Source organism: Mauremys mutica, chromosome 4 (assembly GCF_020497125.1).
Source record: "Mauremys mutica isolate MM-2020 ecotype Southern chromosome 4, ASM2049712v1, whole genome shotgun sequence".
NCBI classification, from domain to species: Eukaryota; Metazoa; Chordata; order Testudines; family Geoemydidae; genus Mauremys; species Mauremys mutica.
Genome location: NC_059075.1, coordinates 88418531 through 88439284, shown reverse-complemented (window position 1 = coordinate 88439284; position 20754 = coordinate 88418531). Strand labels below are relative to the sequence as shown.

The 20754-nt window shown below is 41.9% G+C and overlaps 1 long non-coding RNA gene across 2 annotated transcripts in view; it reads left to right on the top strand.

The window, feature by feature from the left end:
- LOC123370247 overlaps positions 1-20754 on the top strand; it is a 117335-nt gene that overhangs the window by 45212 nt on the left and 51369 nt on the right. For both annotated transcript variants that reach the window (XR_006579324.1, XR_006579325.1), the window contains exon 2: positions 12609-12770. This is a non-coding gene — a long non-coding RNA (uncharacterized LOC123370247). The remainder of the gene's footprint in view (positions 1-12608; positions 12771-20754) is intronic.

Sequence of the window (20754 nt, the reverse complement as noted above, 5' to 3'; positions counted from 1 at the left end):
GGATTGAGACCTTAGAAAATCACCACCTACTGATGAACAACACCACTTACTCCAACACTTAAGTGATTCTTGGATGTCTCACATTCAAATACTAACCTAGCCGAACTCCAGCTTACTTAAAAGTTGACAAGTTTATTGCATAAAACACTTTATGGCTGAGAAGATGCTGGATCTGAATATTCAGAATATTGCGTCTTACATTATTTTAAACGGTTTGTATGGTTGGTCAGGAATTTTCTGTCAATTTTTTTTTCACTGAAAGTGCATTTTACACAAAAATCAAAGTTTTCATATGGAAAATTTAGATTTTGGTGAAATGGTTTGATTTTTTTATTGGAAAATTTTGAAAAACAATGAGCCTTTTTGGGGTGGGTCATCTTGAATCAAATCAAAATGTTTCATTCCAGGTCAGTTTGACATTAATCTGAGCTGTTATAGTGCCATAAAGGAGTTTTAAGTTTCGGTGCCTCAGTGGGCTGGGCTCCCTGGCCAGACTACATCTCCCATGATGCAATACAGTTACCCCACTTTTTGGGCCACGCTGATGCATTCTGATGCATTATGGGAGATGTAGTCTGGCCAAGGAGCCCTGCCATAGAGGATAATGGGCCTGAGGCACCCAGACTACAAGTCCAGTGAGGCACTGTAGCAGCTCAGGTGGACACAGTTCAGTGTCAAACTGACACAAAATGAAACATTTCAACATTTCAAAATCTAAATTTTTGTAGAACTTTTTGTTGGATGAAAAATCTCAATATTTTGACATTCCAATTCAATTTAGGATAAAAACAAATGTCAACACATCAGTGTTTGCCACAAAACAACAATATAAGTTTTCAACCAGCTCTGCTGGTCAGTTTGTTTTTGACTTAAGCACCGCAGAGTACAAAGCCCATTAAAGGGAATGCATATTGTCCACATTTACTATGCAGCTGAGGAGAGTGCTGTGTTAAGAAATTCCCTGTACACACCAGCTGATCTTCATAAATATAGTTAAACTCCAAGGGCTCAATATTATTTCCTGGCACTTCTTGACCCCTGAACATATGGGTCTACTTAATATTTGGAAAATGAGGATTTTATTATAGTTTTGTGTTTAAAAAGGAGCTCCATATTCTTTTACACCTGGTCAACCTGTCCCTAACCCCGTATATTTAGCTCTCATATATTGCTCTCTCCACCATATGTTCTTGAACCAGATATATTTTTAGATTTCCAGGAATCTAAATTGACTGATCTTGTGGTAACCATCAACTTTCCTAGGAGGTAATGTGTAAAAAGCTTGTCTCTCTCATTAACAGAAGTTGGTCCAGTAAATGATATTACCTCATCTACATTGTCTTTCCAACTTTCCAAGGAGTTAACTAGCCCAAATTAAAGCAATTCCTTTAAGGAATATTACTTTAACTGTATTCTTAAAGCTTGAAATGGGAGGAAGCCACTCTGCTTTAAAAATTATTTGACTTGTTTTCATCACACGCCTACATCTGGTTAACTTTCTGGGTCCTGATACAGTATGGGTGTGACTTGATAGGGATAGTGCATCCTGCAAGAGACTATAATAAAACAACATGGTTTATTGGCAGTTAATGAGAGCAGGATCAAGCCCTTGTACTCTAAATCAAACCATGATGAACTACAGTTATAAAGTGCATTTGAAGAACATGCTCTTCATGAACAATACCTTGTATTCATGTGGTAATTTTGTAACATAATTCATTGCAAAGGATGCCAAGGCACTTTAGAAATCTGGGGTAAAATTCTGGTCCCTTTTAAGTCAGTGGCAAAACTTGCATAGAATTCAGTGTAGCCAGGATTTCACCCTAGTTTCTCTTTTTTAAAACTAGATACAGGAATCACTTTATCTGTCACTGAAATACAGACACCTCTTGATGGAATGCAGCAGCTATTTGACAGCTCACAGTAACATACACAACATTTTATCAAAGCAAGTTAAGAGGAATATGGGAATTGTGCATCCAAACCCTTTAGGTGGTCTTGAAACTCACTTATTTTTTTTAATAACAGGTTTTTTAATTTGCAACATCTCATCTCTGTATGTTTTGTAGTTTTGTTTTACACTCATTACTTCTTCCTGACACTGTTCTAGAAATAGAAGGCATAAGTGTTTGAAAGCTTCCCTTGTTAAGTACTACTAGAAGCTAATGGTAGCATAAGCAAATGCAAAAAGAGGGTCCAATCCTTCCCTCCTTGGAGGTAATGGGAGTTTTGTCATTGACTTCATTGGAAGCAGGATCAGGCCCACAGAGCTAAAGATGTAACAATTAAAGATGAGGGAATAAAGCAGGGCATTTAAATAGTAGCCTAAAAAACTTTTTTCTGAAACTTTTTTCTGGGGCCTGAGCTTGCAGTCATCCCTCATGAGTATAAGGCCTGTGGAATTGGACCCATAATATTATTAATGGCTTGATGTGTAATTAATCATGGTGAAGTCTGTACATATCTAGTGTTAAGGGTCAGATCCTCAGCTTCCCTTGGAGTCAATGGGGCTGCACTGATTCAAATCAGGTGAGAATCTGGCCCTTAGAGTATAAAGCATCTTTGTTTTTCTGTAGTGTGTATTTTTATATTCCTAGGTTGGAAAGATCATCCTCATTTATAGGATCATCTGCAGTCTTTGAGGTCAGGGGCCTGACATACATTTTCTCTATTGTTGTCTTCTTATCTGATCACCTAGCCCAGAGGTCTGTCTATCTGTCCACTCTTTTACACCACTTCTTTGCCTGTAATCCTTCTCTGTGTATATGTTTCTATTCTATTATTTGGCTTTCTTTCATTTTCTAGCCATTAAATAAAAGACAAAGGAATATAAAATAATTACTCTAATGTAGGTTTCAGAGTAGCAGCCGTGTTAGTCTGTATCTGCAAAAAGAACAGTCACCTTAGAGACTAACAAATTTATTTAAATTTTATATTTATTTATATACCCTAATATATATATTCCAGCAGGCTATTTAGGGCTACTACTGGCATTATGCGAATATCTTTCTGATTGGCCAGTGTCACACTCTCTTGGTTATCACTCCAGTCTTGCTCTTCATTGCAGCTCTCACATATATATCTGTAACTGGCTATTGCTCAGACTCAAGCCATCAAGAGAAATATTTATGGAGCTTACAAAAAGTAAGGAAATGATTAATGGCCATTTAATAACCTGCAAGTAAGACTCTTAGCCTTGGATGTCTTCATTGTTTAACATAGTTGATATATTATATGTGCAAAAGAAAATGAAGTAATGGGAACAAGCCCAAACTAGACAGGCGATGTTTGGAAAGTCAAATGCATTTTGGTTTAGATGGAAGTCTGAAAAAGTAGCAGAGTCATGGGAAATATCAAAATATATGTATTAAAGAAAGAGGGGGTCTCCACTTGTTGGAGTTGTTCCAACTTTTCCATATCATATGCTAAAATATACTCCTACACCATGCAGCACTATTTTTATGGTTTGAAGCTAAACATTTTAAACACCCTCCTTTTCCCCCCTTCCCAGCCAAGAACAATAGGCCAGATTCTCAGTTGGCGTAAATTCGTACAACTCCGTTAAATCAATGGAGTTATGCAGATTTACACTAGCTAAAGATCTGGCCCTGAAAAAAAGTAGCTGACTAAAACACAAACAATATTGAATAAGTACCTTACTAAATAAAAATCATAACTTCAAAGAGAAAAGAACAGCGGTGTAACTTGTAAACATCTGTTCCAGTTAAATGAGATGAATAAAATGATATAGGGGTCAGATATGTTTGTGTCCTATGGATATTGTCTTTTAAAATGGTATTTTGGTGACTCCTTTGCTTGGCTTTTTCCTTTCCATCTCTATTTTCAGTGATCAGCAAAAAACGGAGAGTTCTTTGTTGAACTTGTACTTATGTAAAGTACAGATCATGAACTGGAATTTTCCAGACAATGAAGATAAGGTCTTGTATTGGGTGCAATGACTGGAAAGGCGCTTTGCTCCAGCACCCCAGTGATGGATGGCTGAAAAATTGTTTGTTAGGGAAGGTAACTCCACCCTTAGGGCTATAAGGTGGAACAATAGGAGGAAAGTTTGCTGTTTGGCTCCATGCCAAGTCAGCAATAACTACTGTAGCTAAGGCATGGCTTTAAAAAAAGGAAGGACTGTTTACCAGGATAACTGATTTTGAAAACAAAAACTTTAAGAAAGGAGTTTAAGGAACTTTGGATCAGATACTGATGCCAGCCAGAGTATTGTGTAAATCAGGATTAACTGTCAAAGGCAATGCAGTCATACCAGAATGACATCAGAATCGGGTCCTCAGTGGTTTGTTTTTTTTAATGCTGTCTTTGCTAGTAGAATACTGTGACCCTAGGTACCCTGTATTCATACCCTACAGCAATAATATCTGTACAGAATATGCCCTGTGAGCTATCATGTGAAAGCTAATAACATGCTGATTATTAATATCATTGCAAAATGCAAATGTTTACCTTATATGTGAAGTTATGAATTCCCTCTGTATGATTTACTAGAACATGTTTAAGACCAGACAGCCTATCCTAGGTAAAGGTAATAAATAGGTCTGTCCTAGACAGAGGAATGTGGGTTTACCTCAAATTATATATTAGCAGAAACAAAGCCATTAAGCTAAACCAGTGGGGGGTTATCCTGAACCTGAACTTGAGAGACAGAAAATTAACCTGGCTCTTGTGCCCCATGGAGATACAGGAGACTGAATCCTTAGGAGGCCTTCCTGACTTGTAAGGCAAAGACAATTCCTTTGGGAATATAAGAGACAAAGAGAGACTCCATCTTTATTCTTTACATTAAGGAGATAAAGAAACCAAGTGATTTGATCTGTGTGATAGGTCCTGGAAAGGAGACTGTGGGTGAGAGAAACCATCTTGAACAAAGATTGTGTATTGCTAGATTAAGTTTTAGTCTTCTTATTTGCACGTACCCATTTCTATCTTTATCCTTTTTACTTGGTTTTACTTAACCTACATCTTTTGTTTAATAAGCTTGTTTTACTTTTACTATAAACCAATTCAGTTTTGTGTTCGAATGGAAGGATATGTGAATGAACAGTAATGTAACACTTAATATCTTCTGTAAACAAACAGTGAGAGGTGCTGTCCATTGCAGAGAAGCATCCCAGAGGAGCTCAGGGGCTGGAGTTCAGTGATTGTTACCTTCAGGGAAACCCCTGAAGAATTTGCTGGTGAAGAAGACAGACTGGTGTGGTAGGGAGCTGGCACACAGTCTAATCACTAGCAAAGCTAACTCTCACTGAGGCAGAGGGGTAACACAGTGGCTCACGGCTCTGGTGTCCTCAGCAGCATGTGGCAAATACTCATTCTTAAAAATCAGATGTACTTTTCCCTTAATACTCCTTCTAAAACACTGGAGACTGAATTTTTCCAGTTCTCTAACTTTGAATAGATGCTGCTTTGCTCAGGCCCAAACTATTAGAACTGTCCAGGGAACTGAAGCATGCATCAGGAAATTCCAGTAGCCCACACTGGATGGTAGTATCAGGGGACTATGGGAATGTGGTAGAAGTCATACAGAATATCTGCATTTTAGTTAAGCATTTGATATATGACCTCGTGAAATGTGCCTTGAAAAACTAAATCAAATTGGCTTAGGACTCTGGTCACATGGATTAAAGTAGTTGAAGAAAAGTAAAATAAGACTAATGCTATATAGCAATATATAGAGCTGTGGGAAGGTGTATATAGAGCTATATTGTATTAGGCCCTCTCTCATATTTATTACTCATCTGGAAAAAGAGCTTAATGGTACGTTAATTAAATTCTCAGTTAATACCAAATTGGGAAGTTGTGAAAACAAAGGAATGATATAAAGTGACCTACCAGGTTAAAAATTATGGGCATGAAGCAAGAAAGCATGATTAAATGTGGAAGAATGAAAATGTAATACATCTGGGGAAGGGTACAAAATGGCCTGAAGCAGAAATATTCACTAGGTAGGGGAGAGATTTGAAAAGCAGTAATGCTGAAAGTCACCTACATGTCATGGCTGTCAGCACATTAGATACAAGCTTGCAGTGCACAACTGGGCTGCTAATACAGAAGCATGCCATGTAGCTGAGTTATTCCCTTTGTTTTTGACGGGTAAGTCCACACCCATTATGCTGCCTTTACCTCTGTGCAGCTCAGAAAAATGTTGGCAATGTGGAGGGAATTCAGACAAGGGCAATAAATATGACTAAGACGACTGGTGTCAGAGGAATAATTATGAGAAAAGAACTCATTATGAATAGCTTGGCAAAAGGACTACTGATAACACTCCCCAAGTATCTGAGGAACTTGGGAGACAAGTCAAAAAGGGAGAGTGATTCCTTGAGAGAGTCTACCGAGATACAGCTATAAACAACGGGACAAAACTAGGGACAGGAAAACTTTAGGCTGGGGTAATTACCCTAATCTAGAAAAGGGATGGACAATATTACCTGAAAGACCTTTCAATCTCTATTTAATATGGTCCAGATCACTCCCTTCCTCTACTCCATTCCCTGGAAGTACCTGTAGGAGGGGGCTCTGGACAGAGGAATAATCTTTAGGGATTTCTTCATGGAGTTGTGTTGCAAGAGTTAGCCCTGGCCATTCAGAACACAGAAATCAGCTCTGCCCCTAAAGCTCATGAATGCTGCAGGACCCACTGAAGGCTAAAGTATCAGAGGTGTAGCCGTGGTGGATTATATTTTGGTAAGAAGAGAACATATGAAAATGGTGAAAGATGTAAAGGTTGTACCGAGTGACTATATGAGAGCTACATAAGGTATTAATAGCTAAAATCTGACTGCAACCTGAGAAAACAGGAAAGAAGATGAATTTGAGGAAGAAATTGCAGTGGTGGCTCTGTAAGGAGGAAAGAAAGGAAGAGTTCTGCAAAAAAGTAAAGGAAGGCTTTCATGCTTTGCCAACAACAGTGAAGTCAATAGAGGAAGAATGGTGGAAGTTTAAAGAATGTTTTATTAAGGCAGTGGAGAAAATGTGGCAGACTAAACGGTAAGATGGGATGCTTTTGGAGAACAAGCTGCTGGTGGTAGAAGTCTGATGTACAAGAGAAGTTAAAAAGCAATAGGGTTTGAGAAAGCATGTCGTAAATCAAAAATGCATACAAAAAGGCAAAAACAAAACAAACAAACAGGCCTGAAGACAGTTGCTAAGGCAAGAATACACGGTGAAGAGGAATTATACAGAAGGCTGAAGGAAGAAGATAGTAGGAAATTGGTTTTGGGGTTGGCAAAAGAGAGTAGCAATGAAACACAAGTTATGAAGAAATCTTTGTGTGAAGGATGGGAACAGTGTGGTGACTAAGCCTTAAGAGGAGGTGGAAGTATGGAAAAAATCATAGAATCATAGAATATTTTCAAAGGCTGTTAAATGAGAAAAGAGTTGTGAGTATAAGCATTGCCAACAATTATGGGGAAGCCTCAAAAGGCATCACTCTCTGTAGAGGAGGCAGAATAAGCACCAAATAAGATGAAGAATAGTAAAGTAGGTGGTGTAGATGAGATAACTGTTGGTATGATCAAGGCACTAGGAGATAGTGGGATCAAGTGGCTTCATAGATTACTGTGTGTTTGCTGGGATCAAGCAAACATACAAGATGACTGGAGAGTGGGATTGAGTGTGCATCTTTGGAAGGGTAAGGGTGATGCAAATGATCCAAACACCTATCAGAGCATCACCCTGTTAAATCAGCCTCTCAAAGTCCTTGAGAAAGTTTTGGAGACAAGATTGAATTGCAAGGTGAAGAAAAATATAGGAGAGGAGCAACATGGCTTTAGGAAGAGGAGTACTATAGATGCAATATTTGTAATGAGCCAGAAGTTTGAAAGAATGATAAATGGAGGGCATAACTGCCATGTAGCATTTACTAGTCTTGAGAAAGCATATAACTTGGTTGTGTGGGAGCTGGTGTTTGGAGTAGAGAGATGGATGGGAGGAGGACTTCAAGAAGTGGAGATGATAGAGGATCTGTATTGAGGGCGAAGAGCTAAGATGATGACAATATATGGAATTTCAGAGAGTTTTGAGGTGACAGTGAGATTGAGACAAGGCAGTGTGTTGAGTCCACTTCTCTTCATCCTAGTTATGGAGTTAATTAGTAAGAGAACTAAGCCTGTGGGGAGACAGAGAGAACTAAGGTATGCTGATGATCTGGCCCTTTTGGCTGACAGCAAAGAGGAATTGGTAAATATGGTATCAGAGTGGGGTTCTGTGTTTAAAGACCATGGTTCGAAGGTAAAAACAAAGAAAACTGAAGTTATGCAAGTAGGCAAGCTGGAAAAAGAGCTGTTGATTGAAGTTTCAGGTGAGAAGCTGAAATAGAAGAAATAATTTGTGTACTTGGGAAGTACACTTAGTGCCATCAGAGAGAGAAATGAAAAGAAGAACCCAATGTGCATGGGCAGCAGTGAAAAAGGTGGCAGGAGTACTGTGGGACTGGCAATTAAGTAACAAACTGAAAGGAAAAATATATGCTGTATATGTTTGTCCCCACTTGCTCTATGGTTTAGAAACAGTGAGTCTTACGGTGATGGAAGAAAAGAAAATACAGGTAGTAGAAAATAATATACTGAAGAGAATAACAGGCAAGCAGAGGGTAGACAGAGTGTGCATGGAAGAAATTAGAGGTGAGATGAACTTGGGGCTCTCTGTGATAAATAGGCTGGAAGAGTGCATGTTTAAGGTAGGTTGGATATGTGATAAGAATGGGAGAACAAAGACTAGCAAAGAAAGCATGGGAGGAAAAAGGATAGCAAAATAGGCTGTGGAAGACTAAGGATATGATGGAACGACTCATCAATAGAAGTTTGAAGAGAAAAGGACTGGAACTCCAAGACCTATGAATCTGTGCTATGGACCTGGAGGAGTAGTGAAGAATTGTGGATACCTCTGACCCCACATAAATGGGAAAGGGAATCAAGAAAGAAAAAGAAAGAGGACAAAAAGAGATAACATGGACACCTCAAACCAAGTAAAAAGCCAAGCAGAAAATTAGCATATCTGCACCTGGGACGTTACATTTAGTGTGACTGCATATTGCAACCAAGCCAGTGCAAAACCTGTTGTTTCATGAACTGTCCATAGCAAGTCTCCAGAATTTACTGAAACTTTATCTCTCATATAAGTCACAGGAACTTTTGAAAATTACCCAACTTTTTTTTTTATGTTGCTAATTTCATTTTGAGAGAAGGGGCAAATATTGCCACCTTTTGTGCATAGTTATAATCAGTGCTGCTAACAACATACAGGGATGAATTTAGGGTATGTGTTGAAATCAAATATGTTCTGCATTTAAAAGTATATTGAGTCCAAACCAACATTATTATTTTGTTTGGGGGAAAAATATCTTGGTTAGCTACCCACGTGTAGATTACATTTTTAGAATAATGATGGAAATGCCATGCCAACAGCATTCACTTCCAAAAACAAAGTCAAGTGCCTACTTCTCTCAAGTCTAACCTGGAAAACAGCAGTTCTAGACTCTACAAGAACCAGGGTTTAGAAAGGAACTAGGTCAATTCATTAGAAAGATTGGGTTGGTTCTTGATCTCATAATGTTTTATCCCAGTGTTGGAGTTTAATTTTGACTAGAATAATTTTCAAGACATTTGTAATCAAGGTTCCTCTCCAATGCACATGGAATGGCAGAAGGTGAGCGAGAGGTATCTATAGCTATAGTTGAATAAGGCCCTTCATATATAGAGATTGATGAATGATTAAAGTAGTAGGATAGTTCTGTTGTGAGTATGTATGGTGCCCCAATATCTAAGGGCCTGCAAATTATCAATAGGCCAATCAAACAACACATGCAAGAAGGAAAAACTGAAAGCTTGGTTGTGATTGGGACATTAGGGAATGTGGATGGCATTTTGTAAGTCAAATATCAGGTATTTACTGACGACCATCTGTGGCAACATGCTATGTTGTCACATATAGAGGCATAAAACTGCTCTAGTCATTCCCAAAGGCACTTTGTAAACCAGTAGATTGGGGCTATAGTGCAATATGTCTGAGATAGGTGAGATACATTTAATGTGTATCCCAGGTTTTGGCAGTTTTTGGATATGCCACTCAAACAAAAGACTAGTGTATTTATTCACAGCAGGCTTGTTATCGCCTTCAGAAAAATCACAACAACCCTTATGAACATGTAATTCATTACTTTATACACCCACCCACACTCTTTATCTGTGTGAGTGTGTGTCTCTATATATGGAATGCACTCTATATCACTATTATGTCCAAACAGTTAAGGTTGCAAAACCAAACACCCAACAGTTAGCATATGCTAGAAGTAAGGCTGTCCCTGAAACTTTAATCCAATTCCTTGTGCGTGCGCATTATGATACAGTCTTTCATTATGTGATCACATACTATTTTTTCCACAAGACCCCTACTTCATTTAGGGAAGGGGTAGTTATTCACTCTTTCCCTTTATCCTCCTCATTTAACGTGTGGCTCCAGGCCCTATTTACAGCACACCATTCAAATCCTGCACTGAATATAGAATTAGTATTCTCATGGGTATTTTTATGGTGCTCATCACAATAGTAACTGAGTGCTTCACAAACATGAATTAATCTATCTTCACAATACCCCTGGGAGGTAAAATGAAATTATTATTCTCATCCCCATTTTACAGATGGGGAATTGAGGCTCAGAGAAATTGAGGCTGAAATTGCCTAAAGTGACCACTAATTTTGGATCCCCAACTTTAAACATCCTATGCCTGATCTTCCAAAGTACTTAGCATTTTTATAGCACATTATATGTTCAAAGCACAACTCCAATCAACTTCAGTTGCAGTGAGAGTGCTCAGCACTCTTGTAAATCTGGTCCCAGGTATTTCAAGGTCATGCTGGGAACCACAAAATGAAGAACACACAACTCCTCATGGGCCAGCTCCCGCCCACTTCCCCACCTTGTTCTGCCCACCACCCTGTCCCTGACTTCTGCCCTCCTCCCACTTTGCCCCAACCAAGCCTACCCCTAGGCTTTTGCCCTTTTCTGCTCCTATCCAGCCCTTCCCCACCGTTCCTGCCTCCACCAGCTCTGTTGTTATCCAGCCCTCACCTCTGGCTCTTGCCCCCTCCCCCACTTCTATCTAGCCTTCACCCCCTTCTAGCAAGCCTTCATCCCTCCCCCACTCTGCTTCTATCCAGCCCCCCTACTTTGGACCCCGTCTCTCCTGTCCTGCTGCTATCCAGTCCAGTATGTCCCACCGAACTCTGGCCTCCCTGTCCTTCTGTTCCAATCCAATCCTACTCCGCTCCTGTGTCCCTCTCTTCCTATCCACCACCCCACCCCTTGGCTTCTGTCCCCTTCCCACTCTGTTTTTATCCACCTCATTCCCTTCTGTGCTTACATAGGCTCCCACTGCCCTCCTCCCTGCCCTCCACTCTGCTCCAGTCCTTCCTAGCCCCCATAAGCACCTGCCTTTCATCTGCTTTTGCTCCTCCCCACTCTCTGGGTCCTGCAACCCACTCAGCCCCCACTTGGCACATCTCCCCCAGCCCTTCTTCCTCCTCATCCCTCTGCATTAATCAGGCTGCTTTTTCTTCTCCCTTGCAGCCTGAGCTCCACTGGAGGGGAGGCATTGAGTGCACAGGAGAGACACTCTCATTACTCTCAGTGCCTGTAAACAACCCAACAGCAGCTCTTGGGTATTAGAAAGAACAATTGCAGGGAAACCGCCACTCACCCCATGCAGCTCTGGGCTGGAGCATGCTGAGTGCAGATGAAATCTTTGGAGAATTTCTGCAAAGGTCTAAGAAGTCTCTACTGAGCATTTGCAAAAGTTTTTTACTTAGCCAAATTTGGGCAAATTTTCATGGCAACAGCAAGCCATTAGCCTTCATACGAAAGTGACCTCCTGCCAAATTTCAAGTCCTGTTCCAAAGGTTAGATGCTAGAGCATCTCAATGAAATGGTTGTAAGACTTTAACATGAGCAGAACAATGTATTTTCCCTAAGCTTGTTCTCAGAATTGGCTGAACCATTTTAGCTTAATCATTCAACAAAAAACAAAAACAAAACAAAAAATTCAGCACGAGGTGGACACCTGCCATGGGAAATACCAGCCCAAACAGATAAAGTTCAGCAAAGTTATAAGCAACTGAAAACAGGGCCTTACAATGGGACGTGTTGGGCAACTTTAGCAGTATTACAGACTGCCTATAATTAGTTCCATTTAAGCATTGCCATCCCTTCTTGTCACCATGAAAGGAAACTTTCTTTTTTTGCTGGGAATATGCCAGGGATCTGAAATACGAGTTAGGGAGGTGAGAGGTTTGTATCATAACGTGCATTTACATCTTTATTATAAGTGGGACTCAGGGTTTGTCTGGGGGCAGGGGATGGGGGGGGGAGGAAGGGGGACAGATCCTGTGAATTTCTAGTTTTATCCCAACCCCTCAAATCACAGTCTTCTACATGGTGATCTGTATAAGAGAAATACCTACAAGATTTCCATTTTGGGCTGCAATGCTCTGTTTATTCTTTTCCCTGTGCTTCATTTCTTTGCTTAGCTGATCTGCCCCTCCTAGATGAGTTATTGTTGCTCACATTAGTTTTGCTGACACCTCCAGGGAGAATGGCATACTACAAAAGATGAAGAGTACTCACTTGAGGACTGATCCTGTGAGCTGCTGATTGCTTCCATCTCCCACAGGCTTCAAGAGTTGTTGGGTGTGCTCACTGTTTTGCATGGTTGGGCTCTTGGAGCTGACCTCCATCGTGTTTTCATAAAGGTACAGTGCCCCTATTGTAACTTTTAACTTCCGACTGTTTTATTGCTTACATTTCATAAGAAATGGGGTTGCGGGGAAGGGGGACTGGCAGTGACTCTTATATTAAGGTGGCCTAACATTTTCCTTTATAAGTGATTCTTGCCACTAGATCCAGATAAGTCCCACCCATTATTTGCAAAGAGGTGGACAGCTCTTAACTACTGTTTGCATTAAAAATAGCAAAAAACAAAGTTTATTTTGGGGCTTGAGAGGTGCTGACTACCCACAATTTAAACCAAAGTCCAAATAGGGCCTGGGATTTTTATTTTATTAACTATATTTCTGTAACTTTTGCTATTTTCACTTTGATTTTCCTGTGATTTTTTTTTTGCCATGGCAAAGTCATAACCATAATGATAAGACAATTAGAAAGATTGAGCTTCATAGTCCTGTAATATAGAAGTGGACTGGTTGACTCATGGGAAAAGGGAACATTGTGTTAGGCTGTGGAATTAAGGCATCTACAAGACATAGAACTAGTGTGTAAGTGATCTAAAATACAACCACCAATTTAAATGGAAGTCTATGAAAAGACCCAGGAGCGAATAATCACTATCTGTCATCTGTGAGTTCAGTTTAAAAAAACGAAAGTGCAAGACAGTGATTCACTAACAGATACTGAAGCGAGGCCTCTGTGGAAGCTACTCTCTGCCTTGGGCTTGACTTCTAGATGGGTGCCACCTCTTCACTGCTGGGTCCTGGCAATGGAACCAGAGCATGTTGCATGTGCAAGATAGGGGAGGAGTGGAACATAGGCATCTTGGGGTGAATATCTTTTCAATAGCCAGAATTCCACTTTCTTGGTGTCACAACACCCCCCAGGACCTGCAATTCCTCATGAGCCAAGAGAACGATTAGGTTCCTAATCATGAGACACCACCACCCCAGCAGCATATGATCTTCAGCTAATATATACTCTCTTTCATACACTTCTTAAAAACAGCTGGATAAAACTACTTCACACAAAGCTCTCTTTTATCTGGCATGTGACATCCTCTAGGTTAGCGAGGTCTCTCTGCCCTGTGCATCACACAGTATTGTGGTGACCTCAATACAATGTCAAAGCAAAACTTTGTCAATGGAAATTACCCTATCACTGACAAAACAAAGGAAATTAAACATACAAAGCAAGGGAGGAGACAGAAAGTAGCAGGACAAGGACAAGGTTGACGTAGCAGGCTCCCGTTAGTGCCTGAGCATTGCAAAGCACCTAATGCCTCACTACAGTGGATACTGCAATATGACATACTGTTGGGGAGGCTTTGCTCTTGCCAATGCAGGCTCCTGCTTGCAGTAAGATACGCAGGGCCTTTGGCAGACTTCCATAACCCATATAGCCTCTCTGAGGGTGGATGCATCTGGCAATAGGGAGAATTGAGGGGGCTTGTCATTCAGGGAAATGTGGGAGCATTGTAGCAATGGAGGAGGGTGGAATATGAGCACTTTCCAATTCCCTCTAGTCATGAGATTTCATTTGTCAGAACAGACATCTGTTCAGCAACTTGAAGGAGGGTTGAACTCCTGCAGTTCGTCAATCAAGGTATATGAGTAGGGGATTAATTTGCCCCTGGCCTTGGAAACAGCATGCTGTGTGATTGAAACTAGATTTATGTGACAGGAATGAAAGGGCCTGATTCTACTGTCACTTACATCCATTTTACACTGGTGTAACTTCATTAATTTCAGGAGCATTATTCCTGATTTACAGGGGTCTCAATGTGGGCGGTGGGTATAATAGGCCAAGGGAGGCTAAGCCTCCCCTAAGCCAAGTCCTGGCCCCACCCACACTGCGCCCTCTGCCCCAAGCCAGCAGCAGCTCAGCTCTGGTTGGAGGCCAGCAGGTGGCTGGGGCCAGCCCGCGACCCGGGAATGTTCAGCCAGGGCTTCTCTGGCCACAGAGAGGGGAAGGGACGGAAGGGGTTCCTCAGGGCTCTGGCGGGGGGAGGAGGAAGATCAGGTGGAGGGGCAGGGCTGCGGGGTTAGCCGCCCAAAGGCGGAGTTCACATGCTGCCCATGGGTCTCAATGAGACCAGGCTCAATGTGTGACCCATTCCAGGGTTCTTCAATGTGTGGGAAACCATCGGTAGGGCCCTACCAAATTCACAGCCATGAAAATCTGGTCTCCCACCCTGTGTGGTTTCACCCTGTACTCTACAGATTTCACAGGGAAGACCAGCATTTCTCAAATTGGAGGTCCTGACCCAAAAGGGAGTTGCTGGGGGTGGGGGGGAAGAGGGAGATCACAAGGTTATTTTAGGGGGGGTTGCAGTATTGCCATCCTTACTTCTGCGCTACCTTCAGAGCTGGGTGGCCAGAGAGCGGTGGCTGGAAATTGTGGCTGCTGACTGAGGGCTGCCTCCACCTCCCCTGAGCTGGCTGCCACGTCCTGCTCTCCCCCCTCCCTCCAGCGCTTGTGCCGCTATACAGCTGATCAGCGCAAGCCTGGGAAGGAGGGGTGAGGAGGAGGAATGCGGGGTGTTTGGGGAAGAGGCGGGGCCAGGGCGGGGATTTGGGGTGGGATCCAATAGGGCAGTGAGGGGGCAGGGCTGGGGGCGGGGCCATGGCAGGGATTTGGGGAGGGATCCAATGGGGGAGGGAGGGGTGGAGTTGGGGCATGGCCCGGGTGGACTTGGGGTGGGGGGCACAAGCCCCCTCCGCTTGTGCGCTGGAAGGCAAAATATCGGGACAACATCGGTCAGGACACGGGACAAACAAGTAAATATCGGGACAGTCCTGATAAAATCGGGACGTCTGTTCACCCTAGTGCTCTCCTCCCTCCAAATTTTAAGGTTGGTTTGTTTAGATCTAGTGTTTTGATTCAAGCTCCTCTCAAATTTATCCTCCCTTCTCTTACTGCTTTTTTTTGTGTGTGTGGAAAGGTATTTGGCATTGTTTTTGCTAACTGACACATTTCTTTGGGATTTACATTTTGTATCTTACCGCACAGATCTACCACACAGAACCCACCACATAGTTAATGACAGTATGTACAGTCATGGCTATATGATTAACTTCTTCTGTGTCATAAAATAGAACTGCTAGGACAGTCTATGTCATATTCCTAGCTAAAATAGGCAATTACAATAATCCATTACTCTTTCCCTGTGATTTTGTTCCTTTTTTTAGATGCATATACTTCAGTTTCATTATATGTATTTTCATTGATGGTGTCAAGGTTTAAATAAATGCTTTTTTCACATTCTGAATGAATCTGTTCCCCTGAGAGGTTTTTTATTAATATTGACCAGTGGGTTTTTCCCCCCAATGGTTGACATTATCACTAGATTTTTCTTGCTCATTGTCCATGGTCAAACTATTATGTGTCAAACTATTATGCATGCTATTTATCCAAATGCCCTTTGGCAAATGAGGAAAACCTGGATCCACACTGCCCCGGCTTTTGATTCTGCAAAACAAAATCCCAGCTATGATATTTTGTAAAAAAAATCACCCTAATTTTTCGCTCATTTCTATTTAAAGACAGATAGGTTCAAACCTGAAACATTTATGAGAACATCCCGTTTGTATAGAATTGGAACCCAGTTATGAACCATCTGTGACACTGGTGGACCACATGCCAGCTCTTGCCAAGGCTGCAGGCATCAGCTGAGCACTGACAAATTCAGAGCTGGAAACTAGACCTGCTCATCTGCATGTTAGTATTGCTCAAGATAGGTGTTAGACTTGTAAAGATGTTTTTAGTGTTTAGACTCTATAACAGTGGTGGGCAACCTGCGGGCCGCAGGCTGCACATGGCCCATCAGGGTAATCGGCAGGCGGGCCACGAGACAGTTTGTTTACACTGTGATTTTGCACAGCCGACCACAGCTCCCAGCGGCCGCGGTTCACCATTCCTGGCCAATGGGAGCTGCAGGAAGCGGCGGCCAGCACGTCCCTGCGGCCCTTCATCTCTCTGGTGTTCAGGGCCCATGGGGGGCGGGGGAGGAAGCCGGTATAAATTACCGGGGCCTGGCAATCCGGAAGGGGGCCCGGGGCCTGGCTTCCCCGGCTTCATCAGCCCTGTTTAGCTGGTCCGCCCTTGCTGGGAGGCCCGAAAAAAATTTTCACCAGGGCCCGAACCCGCTCTCGGCAGCCCTGCTGGTGTTTGAACTCCCACAGGACTGGAGCTAGGAAACAGAAGCAGAGATCTCCAGGGTCAGCTTGGGTTAGCTCTAAAAGACATTCAGTGCTGACAGATTACTACAATTGTGTCAGCTTTTGGAACCACAGACTGTAACTTTTTTGTGTATACATGTTGCCTGCTTTAACCTGTAAATAACTAGGAAGAAGAAATGAGTTAATAAATCCTTAGTTAGTTTCCTATAGGATTAGCTACAAGCATTGCCTTTGGCATGAGATCTAAGGTACAAATGGACCTGGGGTAAGTGACTGGTTTCTTGGGACTGGGAGCAACTTGAATATTCTGTGATCTTTGGTGTAAGTGCCCATTTATCACCAAGTCCGGCTTTCCTGGGTGGCAAGATAGGTTTGTCTGTGACTCCATGGTAAGATTGTTATAGTGCTTCGGGAGTTCACATTTGTTACAGGGTTGGTGAAATCTAATTATAGAACACACCACCAGCTTGGGGTGTCTGCCCTACTTTTTGACAGTCTGCCCTGAGGTTGGCACTCGTGATCATGAACCACTCCAGACAGCATGAAACCATCTTTGGCTTTTCTCATTGCTTAAAAAATATTCCCTTGAATCTGATTATAAGAAATAAAGCAAAAGTTACTCACCATCTTTTGAGCAGTAATTGCCTCCCCAAGCTTTTTCTTGATAATTTTTTAGGAATCCCTTTCCTTGAAACATATCTTGTTCATGAAAATAATAAACTTAGGGGCCATCCTTTAGCTGCAAATGTTGTTGTTGTTCTCCTGTTTTCTGCATTTTTTTTATTGGACTTGTTTCTGATGATGTTTTCCGATGGTGGTGGTGCATATGGAAATTACTCAGCTCCAAATAGAATGCTTCCACCTTCTCAGATTGTGCATCTGTAGAGCGTGGGGAACTTCCTAATACTATCTACAATTCAGGTAACTCAGAAATCCTGAGTTTATATGGCTTGCTTCTTATCTAAATGCTATTACTTCCAAGTCTGTATTTTAGGAATCCCATTCCTTTTACTTTTTGTTTGTTGACTTTGCAAGGGGAAATACATCTTCTATCTAAATTGCAATAACTGTTTCTGTCTTTTATTATTTATATTGCAGTACTGCCTAATGAGAGAGACTCCAAATGAGATAGAGGCCCCATTGTGTTGGGCACCATAAGTACACATAGTAAGAAACAGTCCCAGAATAGCTCAATAGGTAAGACAGACAAAGGGTGGAAAGGAAACCAGAGAGCTTTCTAGGGTGACCAGATTAGTTTTATTATTTTATATAGGTTTTATATAGATTATTTTATAGGGACATTCCCGATATTTGGGGCTTTTTCTTCTAAAGGCACCCCTCACTCCCATCCTGATTTTTCATACTTGCTGTCTGGTCACCCTAGAGCTTTCATAGAGCAGGAGTCAGGTCAGTGGTCAAGCTGGAAATAGAATCCAGGTCTTTCATGCCCTAGTCCCAGGCCCTATGCACTGGACTATATTGCCCCTCTTTAACTCTTGGATCTCAGCGAGCTCTCTGATATGCAAAACCTGTGTGCCAGTTTTGGTTTTGTATTCAAATATCCAAAGTGCCAGTCCAAAGTTCTGTGAAAGGCAGTGTCGCTTAGCACCCCCAGAGCTACTGTGGATCAAAGGACTTCATCATGCTGGCCAGAGTGAGCTGGTGAAGTTCTGAATATATCTGAAACCCAGTAGGGTGTGATCAGCATTACCATTAAATGAAGGGTTAAGTGTGGAAGGCATATAACATATATATAATAATATGTGGCACTGAGTGCTTCTAACTGGGTAAAATTATGGTAACTCAATTTGGGCCCCAAATGTGTGCATAGTTTGATAGTCTGCATTTCTCATGCACTTAGAACTCATTCTGACTTCCAAATAGGAATTTTGGGGGCAGAATTTCCATAATTTGCAATATGCCTATAAACATAAGCATAGCTTCTGCATTTGGTTATTTTAATACACATTCCATGGCCTTCTGGAGAAAAGAGAGAGCAAGGTAACGAGTCAGCTTCAGCCCTGGTTGTAAAGTGAATGCAGCTCTCCATTAATCTTGGAGGAATCACACGAATGCTTAATTTCACCCGTAGTGCTGTTTGACACGATAATAAGATATAGAATCCAGGCTTCCCCCCAGAAATATGTGGTCACGGCATTACTTTGCTGAAACTATTTCCTTGTCCTAACAGAGGACTTTATATTTTAAGTTAACAACAAGATAACGTTCTCTGGCTAGTTGCCACCAGTTCTGTGGAGGGAGTAAGTGGGAGAGTTGCCCCATTTGTTCCTATGCACCAAGGGCCTGGCAGCCCATGTATATATGTGAGGGGAAATCTTATTCTTTTGTTTGTAAGGAAAATCCAAGTCAGAATCCTGTTCTGAGGTTTGATTAAAAAGTCATATAACTTTCCCCTTCATCCTCTGTTGGTTTTCCTGCATGGGTACTGACATACCTAGAAAGAAACTATTCTCCCTACATGGGCCTTAAAGAAATGCTGGACTTCTCATGGGATTTCTGACCAAATTATGCAGACTCTAGATCTCCATCTAGCTCAGACTGGTACCAGTTCTGGTGCTTTTAAGCAAAGAAAAACACTGAGCTCAGCTAACTAGCAATGAGGGGGTTAAAATTTAGTAGCATATACATTTTTTTTAAAAGGGTTTGTGGTACCTGATTAGTTTATTTTGACAGCCAAGGTTTTTTCCTCCTGTGACGCCGGCTTGCCGGGGCAGTGCTCCATTGGCAGAAGGTTCATTTACAGTGGCATGCAGGCAGCTGTGCTCTGAGCTTTATTTAGGTTATGTTGTGATTGATGACTTGAATGGGAGACGTGAAGAGTGAATTAGCAGCTTTAGTGAAAACACATGTGACTATCTTACCATTTACCTTTTTAGCAGAGACCCCTTCTTTGTGTTACCTTGCTGCCATTCTTCCCTTGGATAGACATTGTTGTTTCTTGCTCTCCAGGCTGTTTATCTTATTGTCCTCCGGCTTGCTGTCCTCCTCTGCCTTTCTTTCAGACCAGCTACCTGAAAGCGTTAGTGATTATTGCACTGTATATAGTGCTGCAATAATAGATATAGGGCCCAATTCCAGTCATGACATTCTTCACAGCATCTAGTGCTGTAGCCTTGATGGACAGGTCATATCTGGAAGGAGAGAAGCTTTCCTTGCCGCTGCTCCAAGAGGTGGTGGCATAAGTGGCATGAGACTATCCAAATCCTGCACCTTCCCAGGGCCAGAGCCTGAGACTGTGCATAGCCCACCTGCATAGTTGATAATCTGGCTGCTGGAGATCATGTCAGAGAGGTACTGAGCATTCTTAGTGTCTTCCCTGTGTCCCAAGGAGTGGCCATGCTAGCTGGCAGTCAGCCATAAAGAGGCTGTATAGCCCAAAGATATCCCCATGACTGGCAGCTCTCAAAAGAAGCTGATTGGTGGTTAGGATATGAGTTTGGCATTTGGAAGGCCTTGGTTCAATTCTTTTCACGGCCACAGGCTTCTTCTGTGACCTTGGCCAAGTCACTTAGTCTTTCTGTGTCTTAGTTCCTCATCTGTAAAAAGAGATAATAGTGCTTCCCTACCTCAGAACACGGGGCTTGTGTAGATAAATACAGTACAGATTGTGAGGCATTCAGATACTGTAGTAATGGAGTGCCATAAGGACCTAGGGGGAGACTAAGGCTATTGGAATGAAAGTACTCTGCCTGAAATGACGGGTGAGGAAGGAGCCTTTTAGTGATCCCACCACCCTAAAAAGCGCAATACATGTCTGCATAACAATAACTTCTCCTTGACCTATATTTGGCCCTGTGTTATTTATATT